Raw genomic sequence first — 22,334 nt, forward strand, 5'->3', positions numbered from 1 at the left:
TGATGCTCTGTCACATATAAACCTGCTCTTTAGCTGAAACATCTTCAGAAGGTTGCGCTCCATCCTTGTACCTTCAGCTCACAAGGGAAAGGCTACTATGTAAAAGAATTTTTGTGTGGTAACACCCAAACACTGGAAGTATTTAAGAAAGATTGATTATAGCAGGTTAATGATGAATACATTTCTTGGCATAAGTGGACTAGAGTCTAATTTATCAGATTCATAAATTGGCAGAAAAATAAATACATATGATTAGGGTGGGGTGAAATGTAACAGGATCAGAGAAAAACAACATACAAAAGTTTGTTTGATTGATTGATTGATTGATTGATTGATTATGCGCCATCAAGTCGTTTTCTACTCCTAGCAACCACATAGGTAGATCTTCTCCATGATGATCTATCCCTAACCCTTTCTTTCAAGTCTCCCAGCAGTGCACTCATTGCCACTGTAACTGAGTCCATCCACTTTGCTGCTGTTCATCGTCTTCTCTTTCCTTCCACCTTTCCAAGCATTAGAGCCTTTTCCAGAGAGCTTCTCAAAATGTACCCAAAGTAGGATAATTTGTGCCTGGTCATTTGTGCTGCAGGTGAGAACTCTGGGTTGGTTTGTTCAATGGTCCTTCAGTTTGTGTTCTTGGCTGTCCACAGTATTCTCAGGAGTTCTTCAACATCAAAGTTCAAAGGTGTCAATGCTGTTCCTATTCTACTTCTGTAAAGTCCAACTTTTGCTTCCATAGCATGTCACAGGGAATACCACAGCTTGCCCAGTTCTGATCTTTGTAAGTATGGACACATCACAGCATTTGAATTTTTCCAAGATATTTTTCTTTGGCTACTCTACCAAATATCTTTTCCATGGCTGCTCTACCAAATGCTAGTCTGTGGTGTATTTCTTGATTGCTTGTTCCTTTATTATTGATGGTTGATCCTAAAAGGCAGAAACTGTCCACCACTTTGATATCTTCATTGTCAATTCTAAAGCTGGTTGTTCTACCTGTTGTCATCAGTTTGGTGTTCTTTATATTTAATTTTAGTCCTATTTTTTCATTGTACTCTTTTTGTACTAGGGCTTGCAGATGCTTTGCATTTTTGGCTGTCAGAGTAGTGTCATCAGCATTGGTCAGGTTATTGATATTTCTTCCTCCAATTTTAAAACCACACTTATATTCTTTTAACTCAGCTTTCCTTGATATATATTCAGCATATAGGCTGAATAAATAATGGGAGAGTATTCAGCCTTGTCACACTCCTTTGCTGACCTGGAGCCAGTCTGTTTCACCATGTTTTGTCTGAATTGTGGCTTCCTGAACTGTATATAAGTTTCTTGTGAGGACAATTAGATGTTCTGGGATTCCCATTTTTCTGAGCACTTTCCACAGCTTGACATGATGAACACAATTTAAGGCTTTTCTATAATCGATGAAGCACTTACTTACTTCTTTTTGGTATTCTTTGGCTTTCTAAATTATCCAGTGTGCATCAGCAATAATGACTCATGTTCCTCGGCCTTTTCCAAAGCCAGTTGAACAACTGGCATCTCTTTTTCTATGTAGGGTTCTAATCTGTGTTGGATGATCCTAAGTAATATTTTGCTAGTATGTGAAATTAAGAATTTTGTATAATAGTTTGCACTCTCTGTTAAGTCTCCTTTTTTAGGTATTGGAATGTAGATTGACCTCTTCCAATCAGTTGGCCAGTGTCATTGTCCAGATTTGCTGGCATAGCTTTGTTAGAAACTTGATTAATTCTTCTTCTGTTGCTTGCCATATTTGCTTGCCATATTTCAGTGGGTATTGTATCATTCCTGTAGCCTTCTGACTTTACAATGACCAGAATACTGATCTAACTTCATCTTCTAGTACTAGAGGTTCTTGTAAATAAGGAATATTTTCTAAGGTATCTTGGATGTTGATGTCTCTACTGTATAGTGTTTCAGTATATTCCTTCCATCTTCCTTTGATCACCTTTGAATTGGTTACTCTCTCTCCACTGGCATCCTTTAGCATATCAATTCAAGGTCTGAACCTCCTTCTCAATTCAGAAAGCTTTTGAAAAACTTTCCCTGCTTTTCCATGTCTATTCATCTTCAATTCCTGATGTTCTCCTTGAAAACGGTGGGTATATGTTCATATCATGGAAACTGACTGCCTTTTTTCTTCTTTAGCTTAACTTGGAGTTTGCACACGAGCAGTTCCTTATCTGTTCCACAATCAGCACCTGGCCATGTCGTTGATACTATAATTAAGTTCTTCCACCTTCTTTTAGCAATAATATAGTCAGTATGATTTCTATGTACTCCATCTGGTGATGTCCATGTATAGAGGCATAATTTTGATTGTCTGAAGACAGTGTTAGTTATGAAGAAATCATTGGAGGGGCAGAAATTGATAGGTCGGTTTCCTGCTTCATTTGGTTTCCTAAGCCATACAATCCAAGTACATTTTCCTCTTTCATGTTTCCAACTTGGCATTCCAGTCTCCAGTTACAAGCAGCATATCTTGCTTGCATGTTCTGTTGATTTCAAACTGATCATAGAAGTAATCAACCTCCTCTTTTTCTGCATCTGTGGTTGGAGCATAAACTTGAATGATCATCATATTAAAGGGTTGTCCATAAAGCCTAATTGATATTATTTGGTCATTGATTGTATTGTAGCCAAGTACTGTTCTTGCTATACCCTTCCTAAGTATAAAAATAATACCATTTCTTCCTTGTTTTTCATGTCCTGAGTAATAAACAGTGTGATCTTCTGACCGAAAGTGTCTCTTCTCAGTTCATCTCAATTCACTGATGCATAAGATATCAATTTGTAGTCATTTCATTTCATCTTTCACTGTGTTGAGCTTTCCTATATTCATGGCTCTTGTATTCCATGTTCCTACTGTAATTCTATCTTTGCAGCTTTGGATTTTCTTTTCCTGTATAGCAACATCAGCAACTAAACGTCCTGAAGGCTTTAATCTAGACACATCATAAACACCATTAGTACTCTGAAAGATCCTCAGCTCTTCCTCAGTAGCATGTTAAGTGCCATCTAACCTGAGGGGCCTATCATCAGTCATTTCATATTTTCTGTTCATGTGGTTTTCTTGGTAAAAATACAGGAGTGGTTTAACATTGCCTTCTCCCATGAGTATGAACTGATGCTTTTGCCATTGTCACTAAAGTGATCATCTGCCTCCAGCATCTTCTTATTTCACTGGTGCCAGGTATAGAGGCCTGCTTGCTTTAGCTGATCAACTGGGATGACCTTCATGCCTTGTGTGACTCTTCTGGAAATATATACTCTTGGCATATACTCCTGACATTCTTTGCTCATCCCTCCCAGGAACAGCCCACCCCATCACCACCACAATGAGGCAGCACAGCAGGACTTGGGGCAAAATATGCTGAGAATTAAATAAAAGAAAAATAGTTACAATGATAATTCTAAAAGATCATATTGGGAATAATGCACAAATATACATATTTCTGACATTAGTAAGGCTATTAAGTCATAAACTGCTATTAGCCTGTTTTTATTTCTTACTTTTGTTACGCTAATTTTTCTTTAAAAAATTCAATTGCTCTATTAATTTTTAAGTTTTAAATAAAACTATTTGATAGAATTTTAAAGCTAAAACAGAAGAGAAACAAATGCATGCAACACACATACACACAGAGATACCATATATAAAAGCTTTAATTTTAAATTTTACTTTTCTTTAAGAGACATAGAACTTGAAGACATACTTGGATGGAACTATAGTATATTGTCCACAGTCAGACTTCTCACAAGTTTACCTTTTTTCCATCTTTTAAGGAACTTGTTCTGAACCAACATTATGCATTCCCATGATATTTGTCACCTTCTAGTTCATGAGCTGAACTCTTTCAGTAAATTTTATCCATGTGTTTTCAGAGCTGGCATATAGGTGGAATTAACAGAAGTCACATGAAGCAATTTTAGGATTAGACAAGTGTGGAAGATTGCTCACCAGGAAGCTATAGTCACAGCCAAAGGAGAGAGTTCAGAAAAGTGTAATGAAAAAGAAGGGAGCCTAAACGTGGATTGGATAAACTAGGAAAATCCTCAGCTTTTTAACTATTCTCATCCACTTTCTGCAGCCCCTCTCAAACAAATAGCATCAAATGAAAAAAATAGGCTGACAAGACCAGCAGCAAGGGTTAGACAATTACTGACTTGTTAAACAGTCAAGGTTTAGGTAATTTAAATTTTAAAAAATTAATATAAAAACTTATAAATACATAAACAAATGTAAGACCAATTCTGTTCTATTGTACACATTTTACTGCTCCTTTTTCATCAGCCATGAGTTGTTGTTTTTTTAATTGGTTTATTTAAAAAGGCAGCATGCACGGTTTTGGTTTTAATGATCGAGGGAGGGAGAGGAATCTGTGCATATTCAAAGTGCAGGTGGTTTATGTCTCATTCTGTTGGCTAGAATAAGACGACATTTACATCTTTAGCCATAGAAATGGGGAAGTTTGGGAGTCTTCTTTTAGTTGTTTGTCAAGAAAAAAGAAACTCATGACCCCAGCTGTCCAGCCAGCACAGCTCCTGAACTTTTCATTTCACTCAGCTGAGCTTTCCTTGGATGTATGAAAGCCAAAAATAGAGTACAGGTGCTCAGACAACTTCTACTGAGTTTTATCAAGCCAAAGGGCCATTGCAGAACTGCTCCCCAAATAGGCATATCCAATGATTAAACAAAAGGGGGAAGCGCTGGATTCAATAGAACGTTCATGAATGCAAAAAGAAACAGCAATTCAGCAGAATGCCTTAAAAAGAGGACAGCCATTCTCCTCAAAATTTGTCCAGAAAGGAGAAGGGTATTTGCATTTATTTGAAGTGGGAGATAAAAATCACTGTGAGAAAAATAATTAGAAATAGCCTGAGGGCTTTTCTTCCCATCCCTCTAACCACAGCACAAACATGCCATGATTACTGCTCTTTTTTCTACCATGCCCTTGTAATGTTGCCTTTATCACATCCCCAGCCTATAGCCAAGGTAGCTTGAGGACATACTTAGACTGTTCCAGTTTTAAGTAGTGTTTTTCCTCTTCTTCTGAATCAGTTTTGTTCATGAATATAATCTGGATATTGATATTGCAGTTGCTGATGTGGTCACAGATTGGTATCTACCCTGTCCTGTTGGCTTCAGTAGTCATGTTCCTTCCTTCTAGTTACTGGGATCTGCTCTTCATGGCCTTTTGACTTGGAGAGGAAAAATCGGACATCTGGCTTCCACAGAAGTATCTGCTAATGTACTGTACTGCCTGAACAGGGCTTCCCATAATGCTTATCAGATCTTACATCTTTTGAAAGAACACTAGGCCTATTATTTAAAGAGGGTTTAGCACTTTGAAAAAGCACTAAATGTATGCCTAAAAGGACTATTTTTGAACAGAGGTTTAGCATTCTGTGCTAGACCCATGTTTAGAAATAGCCCAACTGACAGGGCACAAATGAAGAGCACCTCTGTGCTTATGACTAGTTAGTCAGGCAACCTGACAATTGACAAAACACCCCATTCTCAGCACTGATCTGCAGTCACCCAATCCTGCACTGTCTCACATTTTGGAGGGCGATAGGTGTCCCATAGGCAGGCACTGGTTAGTGGGAAACAAAATGAAGCTGGAGGAATCTACCAATCTCTTTCCTTGATTTGTCTCATAGGAAATCAACAAAGATGGCACTGGTTGCTGGTTTCATTCCTGCAGGCAGAATACAGTTAAGCTGGCATACCCTGCTGGCTCAAGGGTTGGAGGATAATTCTTTAACATGGCCATCTGTCCCCCACCCGTCAGAATATATAGGGAGAAAGTTATATTGCTCCTTACTCATAGAATTTCAAGAAATGTATGAAGCTAGAGACTGTTTACATGTTGCATCTTTGTTCTGAGTCTAGATAGCCCTGTGCCTGAACTGAATATGTCAGCTATGTTGCTATTCTAGACTCTTCTTAGACATTAAACTCATTATTTCTGTTGAGGGTCCATTTTGGTATTCTTGCTGTTGTTTTGCTTTGCTCAGGAATAAACTGCCAGTCTGTCTGTTCTGAAGATGTTTAAAATTTCCAGGGTATTGGTAAGGAGAAGACATTTGTAATATAAAAATAGAGCTTATCATGAATTCTTTAGTTACTCTGCAAATCTAGCTTTGCAGGTGAAATAACAGCCATGCCTAAAGAGAATTGACTATTGGCTCAGCTTTTAGCCTTGTTCATCTGCAGGAAAATGCTTCTTCCAAATTTCTAGTAGAATTTTGCACATGGCTTGCTTGTTGCTACCAAAGCACCTGGGTCAGATACATATTTAATTAACTGTATCTGGAGTATGCCCCACATTTCCTCCATTCTTTTTTCAAGTCCTAGTGTGTAATTAAACACTAAGCTCTTTGGGACATCCATTTATATGAAAACTCCCTAGAGGAGCCTGCTGTTGCTGTTAATGACAAACTGAAAAAAATAGAACACTTGTACAATAATTTTTGTCTTGGAATATTTCTCTGTTCGAGGTACACATGCTGTTGTTTTTAATAACACCACAATAATTAATGCTAGTGAAAGTTTCAAAAGTAATATTAAAATTAGTGCAAATGTTTGCAATGGAATACCATGAGTATTTAGGGAACATCACATCAGTGTTCAAAAGATTTCCTGAAACGTAGCTGTTTCAGGGGGTTATCTGCCAGGTGAAAAAAAAAAAAGTCATATGGCAGCTACAATGGTCTGAATGAAGCTCCAACTGTTTTTATGTGTGTTCTATTGTGTCTCATATAAAAAACCAGCAGAGCTTCAATGGCACTGTCGTGGCCACCATCCTTGCCTTTTTTAACCATACCCTGACTGTGTTTTTAACACATATTCTTAAAGATTGCTGAAAATCTCCCAGCCCTTCATTTGCTTATGTCTACTGAGTACAGTAAATACAGTAAGTAAATGAGGTTTACACTCATATAAGCAAACATAGGATGGACAGCATAAATCAATTAAATTTGTGGTCAACTTCTCATATTATATTATATTATATTATATTATATTATATTATATTATATTATATTATATTATATTATATTATATTATATTATATTATATTATATTATTATATTATGAAACTAACCTTAAATCTCCATGTAAACTCTTTGGGATTAATGAATCATAAGAATGCTCACTCTCTCCTACACATATCTACTTTTAGGAGGGTTTTTTTTTTTTTAATCTTTTTTTATCTGTTGGTTCAAGTAAATAAAAAAAGGCCATAACTGCATATTACAAAAAGACATTTGGCACAGGACTGGTCAAAACATTGCTCCCTTCTTTTTAGCAAGACTTTCACTCCACAGGCAGTGCAAATTTTTACTTTAAGATATTATTTGTTGCCTCTACCTCCTCTTATTAGATTGCTTTTATTGGATAATTTTGTAAATTTTTTATTATGTTCTCGCTTCTCTCTTAAATGCTTTTAATTTTGTCAGCTTTAATTATTGTTTGCTGCACTGATTGGAGCACATGCACTAGAAGGGCGGGCTATAATGTTTTAAGTAAAGCAATAAAATAAATATAAATGCAACAGCAAGAATATGGCTCTTAAACGTTTTCATACAATAAGGTGAGATGGGGAAAAGCATTATTCTTTGAAAATGTGTAGTTTTTAAAAAGTCCTGAATTATTTAAAGTAAGGTTTTGCTTCACTAACAAAGTATGCATTATAGACTTAAAAAATTAAAGCTTTCTTTAAAACTGGCATGGAGCAATAACAGCAGTTTTTGAGCAAAAAGTTGCATCAAACTTTTTTAAGCAAAAAGCATGTTAACCAGACATTCACCCCTAATTTATAAAGAGGAAATGAAAGTATCAGTGATTTCTGCACTGAGTTTTTGACAATTTATCTCAAATCATAAATGACACACTAATACCTGGTTACTAGAGGGACCATCTGTCTCCCCAGAATTTGCTTGGCTGATCCAATCTAGCAGGGTTGGCATGCTCCAGATTCCTTCAATTAAACAATGTCATCTATTGGAACCCCAAAAAAGCATTTTCTCTGTAGCAGTGCCAGCCCTCTGGAATGTGCTTCCTCCCAAAGATTTGAATGGCCTCCGCCCTGCTGGTCTTACGAAGAGCCCTGAAGACCTGGCTGTTCGCCTAGGCCTTTGGCAAGTGTGATTGAAGTCTCCTTTTCTTCTTTTTCTCTGGAGGTTCATTATCTCTACCATTTCTGCTCTTTTTTGTTTTGTGCTGTTTTCTTGTTTTAAATATTTTCAACAATTTGTGAACTGCCCAGAGTCACTGGGAGTCAGGCAGCATATAAATTTAATGAATTATTATTTTTGTTGGTCGCACAGTCAGCCAGTTGTTTAGACTGGATTTGGCATTTTTATCCACCTATTGAGTCCTTCCCAAGGACCTGGGATAGGCAGATGTTGTTGTTTGATGGTGTTAAAGGTAACATCACAGGAGATAAGCTGTTCCAAGTAAAGCTGCCTTTTGCAATTGACTGATGATGATTTTGTCAATGCCAATGGTCTTCAAGTAGTACAGGTTTTGGGAATGCACCCAAGGCAGCGGTGGCATCATCATCATCATCATCATCATCATCATCATCACCTTTCCTTCTCACTGAAAGCTCTTATTTCTGACACTGAGAAAGGACATGTAGATATATTACATCAGGCTTGGAATTAGGTTGAATGTCAGGAGCATGTAAGACTTACTTTTTCCTATTGCAATTATGTACTTTATGTATTGTACATTACAGAACCAAACATTTGCCTCATATGCTTTATTCTGAAGCAGCTATTGCTATAATAATATAGATTGTCACATATTGTGCACTAGAGTTGTGCAAAGCTTTGAAGAGATGCTTTGATTCAGTTAAGCTTCAATCGAATCATTCCATGGAAGCAGATTTATGAATCAAGATGGAGACTCAGATTCTTTTGATGTAGCAAATTGAATCATGGGGCTATGAAACACTTTACATATTTCATTTCTTTTCTGTTGCTTCTGCGGTTGTTAAGATAATATACAAAGTTGCATGTTCTGATGGGATTTCTGGCATTGTCATACACTAAGTATCTAGCCAATTAACTTTCTATCTACTGTATCAGGGCTCTTTCAGAGTAGCAAATGAAGCTTGTGGACTTTCTTGGGTCAAACACTTAACTCTTAAAGTCCACATGATTTGAGTAAGTTGAAGTGAATGAACAGGAGCCAAGGTAATATAGGTAGTCCCCAGTTTAAGAACAAGTTCCGTTCCTAAAGTCTGTCCTTAAGTCAAATTTGTATGTAAGCCAGAACACTATTATTGTATAATACTGTATGAGTAGTATTGTGTAATTAACTCAAACCATTGTGTATTTAACTCAAATCATTGTGTATTTAACTCGAATTTTGCTACAATAGGCTCTGTTCTTAACGATGGGTCATCTTTAAATCCTGTCAGTTGTAAAACCATTTTCAATACCATCTCTATCTTGTCAGATAAAATTTGTTCTACATCTGTCATTTCTTCAATAACATATTTTGGACATAGTTTATCCATAGAAGCAGACATCATTACTAACATTGTTGATATTGTGGCTACTATTTTCTGATTCCATTCTTCAAAAGTCTCCTTCAGTATTTTCATTGTTAGAACATTTTGCAACATTTTACAGGCTTCTGATTTTTCTTCCACCTAAAAACTTTAGTCCCCTCTAGTATCCATTTTTGAAATCATGAAATTGTTTATCTTTGTCTTGTAAAAACCAAAACAATCTATTTCCCATGAGAAGCTGTTTGTTCTTTATAATTAATTCCAAAATCTTATTGTAAAACTTTCAATATTCCACTTTTATCTGGACCCTTAGTCCATTTATAACTTTCTAAAACAAAATCTTATTTAGCTTTTTCTTCTTTATTTCAGATTCTTTAAATTCTTAAGCTTATGATTAAAATTTTCTTTCGTACAGGATTGAAGGCAGACTCACCTGGTATTTTCAAACTTGTCATTGCAAAGGTCTCTAATAGGTGAGAAGTAGTTAATGAACAATGCTCTGGATTATGTTGCCTCTTGTCTCCCACCTTTCCTTCTGGAATGCACCCCCTCCTTTCTGACAACCTGGTTCTCTACTGCATTCAATCACACCACCTCCCCACTCATAGATACATTCTGTCAAAGTTAATAGGCAATTTCAAAAAGTGATTAGAAAGTTAGGTTTGCAAACTTAGTGTCCTTTAAAAGTCCCTGCCACAGTTGCAAGCAAGATGGAAAATCCCATCATCTCCCAATGCTCAAACCCATGGAAAACCACTGCCCTATGATCTCCTCACAAGGACCAGCTGCCCAGAGCATACATGGGTGATCTTCCATCCTCTCCTTATCCAGAGAAGTTCCAACGAACTGGTCTCCTCACCAGTTTCTTGGTCTTTGCTGAGGTTGTCAGCTCTGCTTTTGCAGAGTCGTCTTCAGTTCGCCATACCTCTTCTGGAAGTCTCCAGTTTCAATATATATTTCTGAGCACCTTTTGGAACAGCAAGCTGAATCACAATCTAGTTTTCATATAGGCCCTGAGCTGAAAATTAGCCCCAATTATTGTAAATGCCTATTCTCCATGCTATCCTCTCTGGATAGTATAATCCAGGATCAGTGATATTACCCTTCCATATGCAGTTAGTCTATGTGAGTCTGACCTGATTCAATTCTTATTTGGGACTCAAAATTCAAAAAGGGCATGCTTCTTGTATTTACCGTTTGAAATCTGAGAGTGAACTGATTCAGTTGAGCCTCTTAGAAAATTGATTCAAAAAGAATTGTCCACAGGTTGTAATGGAGAAGCATCAAAATGCCTGCAACACTTTCATTTTCAGCAGATGGGTTAAAATTAGCAGGGACATTAAGTCTGCCAAGTTTTCACTGAACACCTTCAAGGGTTTCTCCACAAAAGATGTTTGAAATATTTCCCCTGAACCTCTTTAAAGCAGAAATCATAGGCATGAGGAAAAGACAGCAGAGCAATCTCCAACTTGTCCAGTGAAATATCCTTTTTGCTGACATCAGGTCTGAAAAGTTGATGTTTTATGGATTTACTTATAGATAAGGGATGGGTTAGGGGATGAAGAGACATCTGTTTAACCTTATAGGGGGTGTATTAAATTTGTTTATACTTGTTGTGATGAATGTTGGAAGTCACTTCTTTATATATTTATTCTCTTTTTCTTTGTTATATTATTTTCTTTTTTTCCCTTCATTTTTATTTTTTCCTGCACTTTCTATTCTCTCTTTCCATTCTATTTTCTTTCTCTAAGTTTAGTTTGTATTAGTTATTACTACTGTAATTAGAATTCTTAATAAATATTATATTTTTAAAAATCAGCTTTAGCTGATCAAAACCAATCAAATTGATTTTCTGAATTGAACTGATAATTAAAATCAGATTTTGCCTTATTCAGGCAGGTCTTATGCATACATTTCTACATCACCATACATGAAAAGTAGGCATGCATCTATTTACATCATATATACACATCTAGAACATGGATACTTTTCACCATGCAGAATCCTGGCAACATAAATAAGTTGCAGAAAAATTATGCCATTATATATAAAAATTGTTTGTGAAGTACATCTAATATTAGTTAAATAACATTCAAGCAGGAAAAATAGGTTTTGAGCCTTTACTTTAGAATAGGTTTTAAATATTTGAATTTCAAGATTGACAATTCATGGTGATATATAAGAAAGTGCATGCTTTATCCAGGCTTGACAGAAAGTTAATTAATGTACTTCAATCAAATTAAAACCTTTGTAAACATTTAGCATGTTTTGCAGTCTGTGCCTTTGCCTTCAATCTGTTCTAGATAATATACACAGATGAAATCCATGAACTGAATTCACAGGCTCACACTGAGCTCCTTTCTTATTTTCCTAAATTTGTCTTGCCAATACTTCTCCACCCTTTTTCAAATGTATTTGTGTTTCCTTCTTGTGACATTCTTTCTAACTATAAGTTTTTCTTAATTGGCAGGTTTGCATTTGAATTTCCTAGGTTGCGTGACCCCGTGTTCCTCATTCAGCAGTGTCAGGAAACAGAAATGTCACTGTTGATTAGGGGGTCTGAACCTTGTGCTCCTCTTTTTCATACAGTCGGCAGTCTTGTTCTCAACGTCCTTCAGCTGCAGGGTCAGCCTTAGGGGAACTCTAAACAAGTGTCCACATGGGACACCAAATGGAAGGGGCAAGTGTTCTCTGAGCTCATTTGTCTCCCTCCAAAAGTCACTTCTGTCCCTTTAAATGTAAATGTCTGCCAGTGCTGCCCATACAGTTTTGTGCCTCTGGCTTATAACACATGGCACATTAGTGATGTTAACATCACTCCCAAGCATTGTGACATGGAGAGGTTTGTCTGTTAATGCCTTTCCTCTGAACTGAAGTGTTAAAGCTTCATGTTTGATTCCAAAAATCTGTTATACCTACGCTAACCCTGTTTGGTTTGCTGTTATCTCTTCTTGCTTCAGGCACAACAAAACTATAAAGATGGCCTGGAAAAACTGTGTAGATCACTAATACGCAGAATGTGTATGGTAGAGAGGGAAAGAGAAAGACACAGAGAGATGAGTATATAGGGCTAATGTTCCACTTTACTTGGAATCTTGGGTTTTTCCATGTTTACTGTACATTTTGACCTACAAAATAACAACACGAACAGAAGCAGTAGGTGTGTGTGTGTGTTTGTGTGTGTGTGTGTGTGTGAGACAGAGAAAAGCATGTGTGTGTTTTGGTTTTATTTAATACTAATGGAACTAAAATTGTATTTCTAGGTAAGTTTCAAATAGCCACATTACATATGTTTCAGGACTGTAATCTCACAGCCACATAGAGTGACTAATAAAATAATAAACTTAATAAATATTAAGTGCAATTAATTATTAAATAGTTGAAAAAGGAAGAACAGTAAAGCAGCAATTTAAATCAGGTGGAAAGTAAAAGTATCAGTTTTTTAAAAAAATATATATTTAGGCCTGGAATGTTGACAATAAAAAAGATGTTGTTAAATAAATAAATAAATAAATAAATAAATAAATGAACCTCTTTCTTTCCCATCCATATAACTCAAACATCTCCAAAGAACAATACTTAGTACTTAGCTGGTAGGCAGAATCTAACCTACTTATATAGGAAAAGACAATTGGGCACTTCAGGACTTTTCTAGTGAACTATATGGATTCTTTATTTATGTCTAGGCTGCAGTATTTACTAGTAATCCCATAAATACCTATAGTGGTTTTAATTTTTGATTGATAGTTTTTATTCCATTCTATTCTCCTGTACTGTAATTTATTACTATAGTTCTGGGCATTTGTATTTGTATTTTTCTTTTCTTTTCTTTTCTTTTTTTGGTTATGCCTTGCCATTTTTAATAGTAGAAAGTGATATATAGATGCTTTAATAAATAAACTAGAATAAAATAATAACAAGAACTCCATGAAAATCTTTTTCAGCCATAAAATTTTTGAAAGTTGAAAACTCAATAAGATTCTAAACTTCACCATGTGTCAAATTCCATAAAAGATCATCAACAAGATATTATTTGCTTTGTGCTTAAAATATAAAGATGTTGCTTATGGAGGAATATTTTTTGACAATAATCAATTTCTACATGATTAGGAGAGCAAACAAATTATTTTATGACTGTAATATGCCTGTTCCTAAGTGTTATACAAACTAGATACAAGAGTCACAATGTCTTTGGTGTACTGGATGATATTCCAATTAAGTAAGAGGTATATGGATATAAATGAATGACAGAAAAACTTAGAAAGAGATACTTAGGAGATTATAGATTAGACCATTTAAGACATCAGGACATGAAGGTTGTGAAGGCAGAAATAGGTTCAGGAGCAACTGGCCATGCTGGTAACAACTGAGTTTGTGTGAAACTGACAGAGAAACAACCTGTTTGCATGGTTATATCCTCTGTTTTAAAGAATTAAAAAAAACAAAGAAGATTTAATGTAGACACCAGTAATTATATTAGAAATAAGCAATGCTGTTCAGAATCAAGTTATAAAATGTCCCTTGAGGGAAAATACAGTAAATGGAAAGCATTTGTGCTCTTTGGAAAGATAACAACCAGAAGAGAGTCATATTTATACCTCACGTACTAATCGAACTTCTGAAAACCTGTGAAAAACATGGGACAGAGATAAAGGAATAGCTGCTCATTCAACGTTGATCACTGTTTGGAATGGATATGGAAAAAACCCAACCTCTTGTTATCTGATGCAAAGCCAATATTCCCCTTCAAGATTCAGTGTCTAATCTGAGCCCATGATTCATTTGAGTGATGTTCCATGGGATGGCGTTTAGAGAAAGAGGGAGAGAAAGGATGGCAAGCTGTAAAGAACAGCACACATTTGACTTCCAATATTTAATAGGCTGGTCTTCAGGGTTGTATAGCATCTTTTTAAAAAGCCTGGGGAGGGGGGAATAAATGAAAAACCCTTATTAAAAAGTTAGGCCACGTAGCAATGAATGTTGCTTGTAAAGCAAGGTATTTTATAAGGACAGATAGGAAAACCAAAAGGCAATATAGAATGCACTATTATACTTTTACTGGCAAAAATGCCTTATAAACTAAGTTAATATGATGTTGAGATAGTTGACCACAAACTGTCTCAATAAAAGTCACCATAACCTTAACCCTACTAAAAATTCAATGTTATCAATCCTCTGCTGGATAAGATATAGCCTTGAAAATGTATTGACAAGTTGTCATTAAAGATGCAGCAACACTTTACACAAGAGAAAAGCTATTAACCCAGGCATTCTGGCTGAATTCCATGACTTTCTGATTAGTACTTAATTCTGAACTAGAAAATTACTTCTCCATTTACATCTCATAAGTGTCTAACTGAACTTCTAAAAAAGGCTTCTTCAGAAGTGATACTGTTACTAGCTTCCTTCTGCTACAGCTAAATCTTTCTTGATGCAAAAGAGACTTAACGATCATTTTGTCAAAATATTTTGCATTTCACTCTTTATTATAGTGTAAAATGAGCAAAGGTGAAATAATGGTGGCTATAGAATCTACCATTATATAACCAATTTTTAAATAGTTAATTTGTTAATAATTTGTAGTTCTATATAGATATATAATGTATCTCATTATAGTGGGGAAGATTTTGATCAGATGACTCTGCTGCTTAGATTCCTGCTCTCCTTTCCTATAGTTAGAATTCTTATAGTTTTTTACCTGTACACAAATTGGGGTTGGGCATTTAAAACTGAAAGAAATCTTCCAGTAAAGGACCATCCTTTGACATATTTTCACTAGAGGATTACCCTCTGTAAATTAGGATACGATGGCATTCTTCTTAGTCCCTAACCTGACCAAAATCAACCTTGGTCTTATTCTGCAACTTTTCTGTGACCCACTATATTAGGAAGTGCAGATAACCAGCCATCCACAGATTGAGGGCCTCTGCTATAAAGTTATTCCTATTAAAAAAAAGAAAAAGAAAGAATCTCAGTTAAACCGGTTCTGCAGTTTCTGACTTTAGTAACGATTGTTACTGAACAATTGACTGCATATTTTTTAGGTCTCTGCATTTTGTTCTTTTCCTTGTCCCTATCAGCATTTTCTCATTGTTACACACTCTTTGCAACGTTTCCAAACCAACCATGAAGACTCTAAAATATATGTTATGTGAAAACAAGGTTCTTACTAGAAACCTTACTGATGACATTTCACTACAGTATATAGAGAATACCAGCAGTCTGAAATTAGAGAAACTAATGACGTTGGAAAGAAAGGAAAGGTGGACGAAGGGAATCACTGGACTGGAAAAACTGAACCTGTAAACTAAATTTATCCAGGAGAAAGAAGACAGAGAACATACTGCTAAACTTGGGAATAAACAACAGGGAGGGATTTCTTCTTTCGATGCCCTTGCAATAATACTTTTTGAATAAGCTGAAACATTCAAAAGTAGAAAGGATGCTAGACCTAATGGAGCATTGGTTTCACATTTTAATACTGTTTTAAAATGTGATTCCTAATTTTTTGTGGCAGCTTCTACAGGTAGAAGGTAAGTTTCAAAAGCAATTAAAAGACTAGCAGCTCAGAGATACTTAGAATAACATTTTCCAGGCTTTCAAGTAATACGCCGAGAAAAAGCCACCAGCACCTATGCCACCAATATGAAGTCTTAAATCAGCATGCTAATTAATTAGGGGAAATTCTGGGCAATGAAAGTGTTTACATTGCAACTAACAATTATACACCATGCCCAAACTCAGGGTAAATCTTAGCCTGACATGTAATTGGATACCCTATTCCAAAATTTGATAATTCCTGATTCTATATCAGAATATCAAAATTATTTCTTGGAAAGAGCTGGTGCCTTTTAACTTTCAGGGTCATGGATATATGGTGCAAATGGCTATCCTAGGTATAGGCAGACAAAAAAGCTACTGAACATTGTCATGAATGAATAACTTGTAACTTGTTATGAATGAGTAAGTTTTAACTAGGAAGATAGAAAAATATCTGAATTAATAAATAAAAATTAGAGTACAAGAAGCTATATTTTTACAGAAGCCTCTGATATGACAGTTAAATTGAACTTTCCAAAGTGAACTGTGAACAAATCACTAGAAAGCATTCTGTCATGATATTCTCTTTTGAAGTATGAGAAATGTGGAAGATTCCTGGCAGGTCACTAGAGAGATATGATTGTACAATGAAACATTCATGCATATTTACCCCAAAACTTTTCAACCCATCCATGGGAATTTAACGAAAAATTTATTTCACCCCAGCAAATTATTCAACTTAATGAATGAACTTAATGAATGACCTTAATGAATGAATGAATTAATTTAATTAATTAATGAACTTAATGAATGGTTGGATAGAGGCAATGCAGAGAAACAATTTGTTTCAGCACATAGTGGTCCAACAGCACAACATTGTACATGGCTGCTCAAAATCCCTTTCAGTCTTCAGAATATACTGTCAGATAGGTGATGTGATGGAATGGAATTATGAAGGCCAGGGTCAGAGAGATAAACATTTTCTTAGCTTGCCTGAGGAGCGTGGGAGCAACAAGAGGATGAGACTGGCACCTCCCTGAGGAATTCACACTGTTGTGGCTGGCTGGCTTGGGAGCTGGGGTTTCAGTCTGGGAAGATTCTTGCTAGAGGTTGTAGCTAATAAACATACAGTAGCTGAACTGAATCTACATTGTCTCTTGGAGTTCCTTGGGCTAGGCCTGACATCTATCTTCCCAGACTGAAACCCCAGCTCCCAAGCCAGCCAGCCACAACAGTGTGAATTCCTCAGGGAGGTGCCAGTCTCATCCTCTTGTTGCTCCCACACTCCTCCGGCAAGCTAAGAAAATGTTTATCTCTCTGAGCCTGGCCTTCATAATTCCATTCCATCACAGGTATACACAAAATTGTAAATTTGCTTCCGTTAACTGTGCTGCAGACTAACTATTTTTTTACAGTTTATATGAATATGAAACATAAAGGAAACATAAATTTTAAAAGTATTTCAACATCTAAATCTACTGAATAAATAGGGAAGCAATACATAAAATTTTTATTTGTTGGAAAGAGGTCAAAGAACTATCACTCACAATTTTATGAACCTCCATTGGCACCAGGAAGATCTAATAGGCCAATTATTCATCAAGATGTAGCCTAGAATGCAGCCTGTAGAACTTATTTGGCTCATCCACACAACTTAGTCACCTTGGCTCAAAGATGTTTTAATTACCTGCCCTCACAATGAAGCCTCCATCTCATAACCAGCCCATTGCTAAGGGCAGGCTGAAATCAGTCCAAAATGACTGGACTTTGGCAGTATTTTGTCTGAGAAAATGGAAAAGTTTCTCCCTCGCAGACTTTCTAGGATCCGTGGAGGAGTCATCAGAGGATGGTTATCTGCTGGACTCCATTTGTCCTGCTTCCATGTAATATCAGAAGATGCGAAACAGAGCATCTTCCAGTATTATACACAAGAGCTCAGATGGGGAGGAGAGGGTGAAATTTACTAGGTTGGAATGTGGAAGGAATTGGTGCTCAGTGCAGACAGAAGCACAAAGCCATCTTGTTGCTTTGACACAGTAAGAATAGGCTGTGTGGCCAACATTTTCTGTACTAACATGCTTTATTCCCATCTCATAGATAGGAGAAAAATACACTGGCATTGCTATGTGGATTAACCCTTTGTATCATAAGGGTTTACAAAGATTTCAGATGACCAACTGTTTGTGTCAGCTCAGTGTCTGGTAGTAACAGTCAAGTAAGTGTGGAAAATCTATAATGCTGGCCTACAGAGAAGCTGGTATGGAATGAGGCCTTTGCTACATTTTTTTTTCAAGCAACAGCCAATGAAGTTTAGATTATTGCGACATGCTCTGTGTGTGGGGATGCCCTTGAAAATCACCAAGAAATTGAAGTGCATCCAGAATGCAACAGCCAGGCTTCTGTCGGATGATTCTGATTAGGAGTATGTAATGTGTGATAAGCTGCATTGACTCACAACAGAATTCTGAGTTAAATACAAGGTGCTTGTTATTTTATATAAATCCATAAATGGTTTGGATCCCACCTACTTATGTAACTATTTGTCTGTTTGTTTTAATTAACTTATAGGCTATCTAAATTACAACTTTAGACAGTTTACAGAGTATAGATAATTAGGATTAAGGCAAATCAAACATATAACAATGAAATTGCTAAGGACCATGATGGGGAAACAATAAAACCTGTTGCACTGATTAAACACAGATCAAAAAGCAGGCCCAGAAACCAGAAACTTAAAGCTGGAAAAGGCTTTAAGGCTTCCTGAAAAGATAACAGGTTTGGGCTATGTGAATTTCAAGAGGAATGCTGTTCCAAATGATAGGGACAGTCACAGAGAAGACCTGTTTCCAAGATCTTTCCAGTATGTTGTATTCCAGGAGCTACAATCTTTAATTGGAAGCCTCCTGTACATGCTGGCCTGGAGGGAAGACCTGGAACTCAGCAGGCTTAGCTCGTTTTGGGTAGCAGCACCTATCCTATGGACCTATTCAATCTGCCTCTTCCCTGGTTCCCTACAAGGGAGGGAGGGAGGGAGGGAGGGAGGGAGGTGAGAGAGAGAATGTTGCTTTTCCCCACAGAACCTTTGGGACTTTGTTTTCTGGATATTTTAATGCTGACTTTGTTTGTTTGTTTGTTTCATTAAATTTGTTATGGCCACCCACTCCACTAGACTCTGGGTGGCTTACATAGTACATGTAAGCCAAGTAAATGGTAAAAACAGTTAAAAATATAAACAAAACAAGACAGACTAGAATAAAAACAACCACAACACTAGAGATGTGCCAGGGGCACCCCCAAACATATTAACTCCAGATTTGGGAATAAAGCCAGGTGTTAAAGGCTTTCTGGAACCCCAGAAAGGGGAGTCGCTGTTTCAAATCATACTGGGCAGGCAGAATCATTTGGAGACAGGAAGTCCCTCAAATAATGAGGACTTATCAATCAATGCAATGAACAACGAGTGATGACCAGCACCATGAATTGCAGCCAGAAGCCAACTGGTAATCAATGTAGCTTGCATAGCAGCCATGACACATGGGCATAGTGAGAAGTGCCTGTTACTGCTTGTGCTGATGCATTTGAACCAACTGTAGCTTCCAGGTTGTCTTCAAGGACAGCTGCATGTAGATCACATTGCAGTAGTCCAATCATGAGGTAACCAGAGTGTGAGTGACCATTTGAAGGGCCTCCTAGTCAAGAAAAGAGCACAACTGGCACACAAGATGAAACTGTGCAATCTTTATAAGCTGTTGGGGGGGTTGACTGTCTTCTTAATATTTTTAGATTTGATTCCTCTGCATGATAGATTGGTTTAGATTATTCAGATGGAAGTACCACCTGAAAAAACTGTAAACATCCATTAGTTTCTGTCTGCTTTAATTACCCTTAATACCATATTTATGTCAACAACATAGACTGACCTTTTAAAATCAGGGCTATTTAGCTACTGCTAAGAACTTATTCTGCAGAGCTGTGTTAGGAGTTATGCTTTGGTCAATCCATTTGCATATTTTTTGTAGAAAGAACGCTGGAGATGGCTTTTGTATCCTTTGTATTTTGGATCATTCGTGTTTTAAAGAATTGGACTTCAACTATATTGATTTCCATCCCATCCTGCTATTTGCTAGTCAGATTCATAGCTGTCTCACCATCTTCTTTCAGTCACTTAAGACATTCTTTCTAATCTTAACTGATGGACCCAATTACAAAGGTAAGATAACTCTATTATTAAGAAGAACTTTAATATAATAAATCAAGCTATAAATAACCTTAAAGGACTCTTCTACACAGAGCTGTACTTAACATATGCTTTATTAAGTAGAGTTTATAAATTATACAACCTTTCTCCTCAATTCGCAGCATTTCTATTCCACAGTAAAAGCCTTATTTCAAACAATAATATAATGTCAAACCAATCAAAAACCCCTCTTCAAATGGAAGGCACTATATCTTCCCTAGATATTGCATTCAAATTCCCTTTACCACTGTAAATTTTAATTGCCTTGAAATTGTTCAATAATGTACATATTCCACAGTATATTTTCTAGTTTCAGATTATCTTTCCCTGAAATAATTTAAATAGCTTGAAAATGCTATTTGTCTTTTCAAAGATACAATATCTTCTTAAAACATTTATCTGTTAAGCTCTGGGTATATATAAATGAAAATATATCATTTTCAATTTAGAAATTGATCAGATTATAACTTCTGAATAGTCCAGTTCTTTCTACACATGTGCTGTGTATATTTGATTTTACTTGGTCTACCAAGAGTGCATTTTAATTTCCACTCATTATGTTGCTTAAAAGATAAGCTGTTGGTTGAAACATTTGTTATTGCTGACTATATCTCCTTTGAAATCCTACCTATGTAATAGACTAAATTAGCTGCCACTTAATGCCATTCTGGAGGCACTCACAGCTGCTGTATTGGCACAGAATGTTCGTAAACATTCTGACGCTGACAGAACAAGAGCTAATTATGGAAATGTTAATAATGCATTAACTATGGATGGCTAGATAGGTGGGTGAAATGAAAAGTTGAGTTTGCTAGTGCATAAGACTCACTCATGTAAAGCCTAGGATATGGCACATTGGTTATGAAATAAGGGATAATTTTACATCAGGACTGTCTAGTTCCTCAACTTTCAAGGCAAGTAAAAAAAGAGAGCAGTACAGACAGGATTCCTACGCAGGGCAACAAATCTACCAACTACAATCTGTTGAGATCAAAAGGGAAAGAAAGTATTCCTTTAAAAAAGCAGGAGAAAAGCCTGCTTCCGTAGAATTCACACACTCTGTTTTTGATATCACTTCCATACCCAGTAAGGCCAGTGGTACAAAGGTCAGCTACATAAAGGAGCTTAGCAAGCATAATGAATGTAACACTTGCTTAAAATACAGGGAACAGAATACATATAAAACCACTTAGAGTCACTATATATCAATTTCTGAGTTCCTTTGTTCTCATGCTGCATACAAATCACCATGAAAAATATTTCAGCTTATTTTCTTTAAATAATGAGTGAAATGTTGCATTTACCTAAGCATACATTTTGGTGAACAGTTTTCTAGCTAGATGTTTCATATGCCGACTTTTTTAAAATCTCAATAAATAAGCAAGTTTCATCTTTAGAAAAATCCAATGTTTTAAATACAATTAGTGCTTAAACTTAAAAAATAGATTGTGGTTGCCTTGTACTAATGGATAACCATCCTAATTGAAAAGGATCAAAATGTCAAGAAGCCAATTAGACTGTTCTGGATATCTTTCACAGAGGAAGGTAAAGTACTGATACAATGGAAATACCTTAGCGCTAGTTCTAAAATTTCCACAGTACTTCTGTGATTTATCTAATTCAACGTACTGTTGAAAATAAACCTCTCAGACATACTAGTCCCTCAAAATTATATTGTTCAACATTGACCTGTCTAACTCATTACAAACCTACTAAAGACAACAGGTGGTGGGCAGAAGGATGAAAATCCTTAGCAGCAAGCATTTTTATATATATATAGATACTGCTGAAGAATGTACCTTTTTCTCATCCTGCTATGGGCTAATTGTAAAAGTATGCACTACATTATCCTTTAAGTCCACTTCATTGGTTGTTTCTGTAGCAACTAGATACAGGCAGTTGATGTCAAATCTGGAATAATTTCTTTAAAACCAGTTCCAGAATTCAGCTTATCTTGGCTTTAGTAACTGCACTGCCCTAATTTTTAGAGCTCAATTCTGTTCAAAATATCA

Source organism: Python bivittatus, unplaced genomic scaffold (assembly GCF_059951505.1).
Source record: "Python bivittatus isolate LINGU-HERP-01145 unplaced genomic scaffold, Pbiv_v1 ctg000590_np1212, whole genome shotgun sequence".
NCBI lineage: Eukaryota > Metazoa > Chordata > Lepidosauria > Squamata > Pythonidae > Python > Python bivittatus.